Source organism: Lipotes vexillifer, unplaced genomic scaffold (genome assembly GCF_000442215.2).
Source record: "Lipotes vexillifer unplaced genomic scaffold, Lipotes_vexillifer_v1.1 scaffold756, whole genome shotgun sequence".
Classification (NCBI taxonomy): domain Eukaryota; kingdom Metazoa; phylum Chordata; class Mammalia; order Artiodactyla; family Lipotidae; genus Lipotes; species Lipotes vexillifer.
This window is the reverse complement of record NW_006773042.1, coordinates 1,204,000-1,211,883: the sequence shown is the minus strand read 5'-3', so window position 1 is coordinate 1,211,883 and position 7,884 is coordinate 1,204,000. Positions and strand designations below refer to the sequence as shown.

Here is a 7,884-nt window from a genome sequence, read left to right as displayed (position 1 = left end):
TCTGAGCCTTGTGAAAAGAAATTAAAATCTTCTCTATTTTTTTGGGAAATTTCCTTGGAATTGAACCAGTTGATTCAATCATCCAAGGGATGGTTTTCTAAGCATCTTGTCTCTTATCTTTCCCCCTTATGCTACTTCTTTCATTAAAGAACAAAAACAAAAAACTCCATAAGTGTGTGGGAGAAGGAAAATAAAGTAGAACAAAAATTCAAATTGCTCTAGCTGCCATCTTGCGTCCCTGCGTGTGTGCGCCTTATCTCAGCTGGTCTTCCCGAGACCCCCTGATCGCCAACCCTAGTCCCCCGCGTGGCCCCATTTCTGCTCCAACAAGATGAAAGAAGCTATCATGAACCAAGAGAAACTCGCCAAACTGCAGGCACAAGTGCGCATTGGTGGGAAAGGAACTGCTCGCAGAGAGAAGGTGGTTCATAGAACAGCCACAGAAGACTACAGAAAACGTCAGTTCTCTTTAAAGAAGTTGGGGGTGAACGATATCTCTGGTATTGAAGAGGTGAATGTGTTCACAAACCAAGGAACAGTGATTCACTTTAACAACCCTAAAGTTCAGGCATCTCTGGCAGCAAACACTTTCACCATTACAAGCCATGCTGAGACAAAGCAGCTGACAGAAATGCTACCCAGCATCTTAAACCATCTTGGCGCAGACAGTCTGACCAGTTTAAGGAGACTGGCTGAAGCTCTGCCCAAACAATCTGTGGATGGAAAAGCACCACTTGCTACTGGAGAGGATGATGATGATGAAGCTCCAGATCCTGTGGAGAATTTTGCTGAGGCTTCCAAGAATGAAGCAAACTGAATTGAGTCAACTTCTGAAGAAGGTAAATCTTGACGAAGTTACTGGGAGCTGCTATTTTATATTATGACTGCTTTTTAAAATTTTGTTTATGGATCTGATAAAATCTAGATCTCTAATATTTTTAAGCCCAAACCCCTGGACACTGCAGCTCTTTTCAGTTTTTGCTTAATACAATGTCATTCTTTGCAGCTAATTAAGCTGAAGAAGCCTGGGAATAAAGTTTGAAACAAAGGTTAAGAAAGTTTCCAAAAAAGAAAATATTCAGATCACTAGTAGTTTTTTCTTATAAGCTAACATAGAGAAAGACAAATTGCTGGCAGGGTTTGGTACATTCTGTGACTTTCTCTAACCTAAATTATGCTTTTTCTGAGGGTTGTTTATAAATACACAGGTCAATAATCAGTCCGTCAATCTCTCTCTCTCTCTCTCTCTCTTTCACGTATCCCAGGAGAGCAAGTACCTAGAAAAATGTCCACAAATTTAATGTGCTCATAGTTGACATCATTGCTCATTGTGGCACTCTATCACCTGGAGTCTGGTGACCAAGTTTTTTCAACAGTTATTCCGTGTAGTCACTATCAATCACAGTTGACATACAAGATGAAATTTGTTTGATATCCTTGCCTAGTGGTTAAAAAAGTGTGCTCTGTTACCAGACTGCCAGTGTTCAAGTCGCTGTTCTATCATTTATGAACTGGGGAAACGGTTTGGGCAAGACATTTAACTTTTCTAAGCCTCAGTTCTTTATGAAGTAATAATAAGAACTACCCAAAAAGTTACTGCAAAAATTAAATGGAATAGTCTATGTAACGAGCTTAGAGTAGTGCCTAGCCCTCAAAATACTTCAGCTTTTATTAATATTACTACTATTATTCATACGAGGTGTTTTCTATTTAGAATATCCAGGGAAAGGTTGACATAAGATTCCAAATCTGTGAAAATTCCATCTGCCTAGAGTTTCTGAAATGTAAGAAAGGTTTTATGATGTAATTGGGAGAATATGTGATTAACCATTCTTGGAACCCTTGATTGTGGGGGCAGATTGGCTGCACCCATTAGTGGTTAGAGCTGGAACAAGAGCTATCACTGTCTACACTACACCACTTTATTAGGGGTCAGTGTGAACAAAAACCCTTTTTTTGTTGTTTATTTATTTGTTTGTTTTTCAGCACCTAAAGAATCCATAGTGGTGGGGAATCTTAGCTAATTTGAAGCTTTTCCTCATCCTGACAGATTGGATAGAATCTATGCCTAGTATCAAAAGTTATTATAGTTGAAATGCTCAGACTAGAAGAGTAAATGTTATTAGCTTTTCTTCCATGAGAAATCAGGCTTAAAAAGGGTAATTTAAACCCAAAACAAAGGGCCGACTGGCAGAGATACACATATCCACTTAGGGACAGATGGATTGAATCTACTCTTGTATTGGTAGCCAATTAGGTAAGTGAAAACTTCTGCTTTGAGTGTTTAGCTTCAAAAACTTCATATAACAGAAGTTTGATTATAATAACTGAAATTAGAAATAGAATTACAATGCTGTATTGTAACTGGAAACTGAAAACAGGTGTGGTTCTTTGCTCCTCTCAAGCAAAGAACCAATTTTTGAGAGGGAGACGTATATGAAGTTTGAATATATTGTATTACTGGAAAATAGGTTATATAAAAGTTTTTGTGAAGATAAGCCCCAGGGTTGACCTCACACCAAGATGAGCAAATAATTCATCAATTATTGAACTTGTGAAAAGTAAATGGGAAATACTATGGTGTAGTAGAAAGATTCTCTTAAAACCAGTTCTAGATCCTTTAAGCACTCACCAGTTAATTAATTAACTAATTAATTAAAATAGGATTGATTGTATGCCATTTCCTGATTGGATGAAAAAAATAAAATGGTATTAATGACAGTAGTGAGTAGAGAACACAAAACTGGAGTCCAGAAGAGAGAGAAGAGCTGTCATGTATAATGGGTTCGCTGGCTTAAAGTGGTAGTGAAATCCATGGGAGTGAGTGAAAATCATCCACAGAAAACAAATAGAAGAAAAAGAGGAGATAGACAAGGATGGAGCATAAACTTTCAGGGAGGAATAAAAGAAAAGAAGGCAGAACTAACTGGGACAAATAAATGTCAGAGAATTGGTAGAGAGCAGGCTAGGGGGAGAGGACTTTGAAACTGGGGAAGTGAGGCTTCTGGTTCAAGATGACAGGTTGCACATACATATATCTCTTCTTCCACAAATCCCATTGAAATGAAATTTAGAAGTACCAAGGGTAAGAAATTTATAACAGTTCTCCAGTGAGGCAGAGACATACCCAAACCATTAACCTTGATGAATTTCTGGAAGATGGAAAGTATGTGGTATATTAAGGAATACAGGAGCAGAAGCACAGCCAGATGTGCACACCCAGAGGCTGCTGTGCAGGCAGGAGCCAAGCTCCCTAACGGTGGTGCCTCCAAAATGCTTCCAACCTAGAGATAAAAGCTCCAGTTTCACGAGGGGGTATGGCTCCGATATCAAGGTTGATGTTTGTCTCTAAACGGTTGTTAGAGACAACAAGTTAGCACCTGTTCCGTAAGCACTGCTTGCCAAAGGAATTGGTTTGGGATTCACAAAATAAAACCCAGATAGTGGGCCTAGCTTGCTCCCTGCTGTCTGCTCACACAGTTTAAAGGAAAGCTGTCTGTGGGCTCAGAGCTCACAGTCCATCCCTCTCACTGAAGAGAGGCCTGGTGGGGAAGAGAACTACATGCCGGCAGAGGGAAACCAGGTCAGCAACGTGTACCAAGTAAGTAGTCCTCAGTTCATGAGTTTAAACGGACACATATCATATTAGAGGAAAAATAATCATACACACATATGCACAGTGCCAATATGAACCAAGGAATCTTTGAAAGAAACTGATTATTCAGGACACAGAATATAATTTCATATATATCTTCATAAACACTAAGGAACAATAAAGAAATATTGGAAATTTAAAACTGTCAGAAATTAAGAAAAATTAAAAAGAAGTGCTGGAATAAAAACCTGAGGAAATCTAGAAATTAGGCTAAAAGAAAAATAGGAATGTATAGAAGAAAACTTTAAAGTCTTAAAGGATCTATCTAGGAGAACTACAGTCTTTCAAAAAAAGTTTCAGAAAGAAAAGGGAATATTTTAAGGAAATTATCGGAGAAATAATGGATGAAAATATATTTCTGAGACATAAACACATGCATCCTCAGCTTGAAAGGGCACACAGAATGAGGAGGACATGAATGAAGAAGAAAAACTATACCTAGACAGAGATTCAGGAAAAGTAGAAAGATCCCAAAAGCCTCCACTTACTACCTCTAATAAATGGAAATCCAGCTTCTCATCAGAGACACTGTATGCTTGAAGACTGAGGTCTGAGAAAAATGTGATGTGTAATCTAGAAGTAAATGCTCAGCCAAACTATCAATTAAGAGTTCCAGTAAACTAAGGACGTTTTTAGATATGCAAGACTTAGAAAATTTTACCGCTTGTCAACCATCCTCTTTGGAAGACTTACTCTCTATTTATCCAACAAAACAACAAAGGAATGTGAGAAAAAGGGAAAAGAAAATGAGATCCATGAAACAGAATACCTAATCTATTGCATATTATGGTTGTGTTGTAGAATCCCTGTTTTGTAGGAAACATACACTACAGCATTCAGAAGTGATAGAAAATTGAGTCAGCAGTTCACTCTCAAATGATTCAGAAAAACATATGCTTTGTATTGTACCTTCAACTTTTCTGTAATTTTGTGATTATTTTGAAATTAAAAAGTTAAAACAAAACAAAACAAAACGAAGAAAAGAGGCTATACAAGGTTAAAAAACAAGCCCCCTCACCCAAGGCAGGGCCTACCTAAAACTCCATCCCCATCCTCCATTCCCCAGCGCTCTCTATCCCACCTTCCTAGCATCAATCAACAGTTGACGTATGTAGTAATGTATTTAATTATTTATATGTTTCTTATCTTTTGCCTCTGCCTCACTACTGGAATAAAATTTGTGAGGAGCTCTCTTCATTGCTGTATCCCTAGAACATGGAAAACTGCCAAGAACATACTGAGTTCTTGATAAATATTTGTTGAGTGAACTAATAATCTTGTTATTACAAACATTAGCAATAAGTAAAATGCCATTCTTTATAAAATATTAATGCTTTCCAAATAGTAAAATTGCAAATACTCAATATTGCCTATTATTTGAGGTTACAAATTTTCACTTCAATTTCTACGTGAAAAGAAATCTACTCCAACACCACTTTTAAGATTATTGTCCTCCGAGATTTTCTTGAAAAAGAGATGTCTTCTGCAAGTCAGTCCAAGGGAGGAAAGTTTCAAATGCTAGATCGCAGTCTTAAGAGTATTGAGAAGATGGTTTGCTACATTATTTTTTTTTCAGAACAAGGTATCAATAAAAATATTAGGACAGGTAGCAGAAGATTTTAAAAAAGGAAAAGTAATTCCAGGATGACAGTGATATAGTAGGTTTAGAGTGCAAATTAGAACAGGGAATAAGATGGCTCTAAAAATAATTTCCTGTAATAAAATGTGATTAAGAAGCGAAGTGACCTTAGTGATAAAAAGAAAGTATAGCATCATAAAAATAAACAAACATAAGCAATGTGCCTTGCCCCCTTCCCTGTTTGTTAGTTATGTGCTCCTTCCAGCTGAACAAAATTAATGGCCCCTGCAATCCCCATCTCCACTCACTGTCCACTCACTGATTGATTTTGCAGGGAACTATATCTAAATAATTATAATATTTTAAATGCTCCATTATGTCTGGGGTCTCAGCTAGGAGACTCAAAAGTTGGAAGCTAGAAGCATCTGAAGACCTGTTCATTTGCATGTCTAGTAGTTGATGCTGAATGTTGGCTCTAGGTCTAGCTGGAGCTGTTGGTTACAGCAGTCACATGTGGTATCTCCTTGTGGCCTGGACTTCTTTACAAAATCGTGGCTGGATTCCAAAAGGCAAGCATCTGGAGAGCTGTATCCTTTTAATGACCTAGCCTTGGAAGTCACAGAGTATCACTTCTGATGTATTACATTGGTCTGGTCAGTCACAAGCTCCCAGGAAGATCTAAGGGGACGAAACATAGATATCACCTTTTTGTGGAAGGAGTGTCAGCCTCATTGTAAAAAGAGCATGTGGATGGGATTTGTATAGGTGTTTCCATTTTTGGAAAAATATAATCTGCCATAGTCATTAAAGCTTTAAGTTACGTCAAGGATGAAAACACTCTCAGGCACATCAAGCCATATATAATATGCTTCCAATTTACTCACAATAGTATATATATATATATATATATATATATATATATATATATATATATATATATACACACACACATACACACACACGTGCACTATTGTGAGTAAATTTATATATAAACTATTATATTTAACTTTATTTTAAAAGTAGATTGTCAAATTTTACTAATTTTATCAAAAAAAGGAATCATGGATATAGCATTGACAAATAACTGAAGTTAATTTAATAAAAATATACATTTTTTACTATTATAATCAATGGTAAACATTTAATTTAATAGAATTCCAAAATATAAGAGCAAATGTTAAAGACTTGCCTTAAAAATATTGAATCTTTGAGAAGAATGTTGCCAAATATTCAGAATAATACAAATTTTTTAATCTTCCATTTAGAAGATTATATAAAATTATATTGAAGTTGAATTTTTGTTTTATACTTATATTTGCACAGTATATAGTTAATCTAAAAAGAGGGCAGTACTGAGTACAACTCCATGTCGATGGACATATGCACGAAAAGGGAAATCTCAGCTATTTGTGCATGTTGATTCCACGATCCCAAATATATAGACCCATAGAGCATCTACAAGCCTCTGCATGGGAAGGACTTTATCATCCATAAACAGCTTGGTGGGAAATAGGTACTCTTTGCATCTGACTTTCACTGGTTATTTGACATAATATAGACCCTTACAATTCAAAATGTGGTTCGTGGACCTGCAGCGATAGCATTATTGGAGCTTGTTAGAAATGAAGACTGTCAGATCCTCCTGGAACCACTGACCCATAATCTGCATTTTTTACAAGATCCCTTAGTGATCTGTGGGTATATTGAGAGCACTGTGACAGACAACATTCTATAACATGATTATGTTAAAATTTGCAGATGGGCATGCAAATTAATTTAGGGACTGACCTTTACTATAGTTTGATGGGATTATTTTCCTGTGTGTTTCAAATATCACTGACTTTTGATTTGCCACTTAGCCACATGAAGCAAAAGTTTTCTAACCACAGTATTTTTTTAACCAAATCATTTTTATCACTTTTTTTTTTTTTTTTTTGAGGTACGCGGGCCTCTCACTGCTGTGGCCTCTCCCGTTGCGGAGCACAGGCTCCGGACGCGCAGGGTCAGCGGCCATGGCTCACGGGCCCAGCCGCTCCGCAGCATGTGGGATCCTCCCAGACCGGGGCACGAACCCGTGTCCCCTGCATCGGCAGGCGGACTCTCAACCACTGCGCCACCAGGGAAGCCCTGACCAAATCATTTTTAACCAAATTAATTAACTCATATACTGACTGCCTAGATGCAACAGTACATTTTTTTGCCATGTTTCCTTTAACTTTCTGTAAGTGTGTAAGACCTTTTTTTTATTATTATTATTTAGAGGTAATTTAAGAACATGATAAAACTTCATCCATCACTGTTTTCTCATACTTCTTCTAAGAATAAAGATGCTTTCTATTCTGATCTTAATACCATTAGTGTAACAGGGAAGAGTGAAACCAGACTCCATGTTTGATCTGTTTCTTTGACTTTAACCTTTGCTTTTCATTGCTTTTGTCATTATAATCATACATAATGGCCTGCCCCAGGGAACCCTGCCCCTCTGCCTGAATGTTAAACTAAAGTGTCTCTCTTCAGCTCACAGGGAGACAATTTGACCCTGCCCACCTGTGGATGGCTGCAAGAAGAAATTAATACATCCCCTCACTGAGGCTGGCCATTCCAGGGGATATTTGCAAAACTTATGGCCTTTTTACTTTAATTCCTCACC

General features: G+C 37.3%; 1 pseudogene; it reads left to right on the top strand.

The window, feature by feature from the left end:
- The first annotated feature begins 331 nt into the window (after nucleotides 1-331).
- LOC103079450 (transcription factor BTF3 pseudogene) lies at nucleotides 332-817 on the top strand (annotated as a pseudogene).
- The last annotated feature ends 7,067 nt before the right edge of the window (nucleotides 818-7,884 follow it).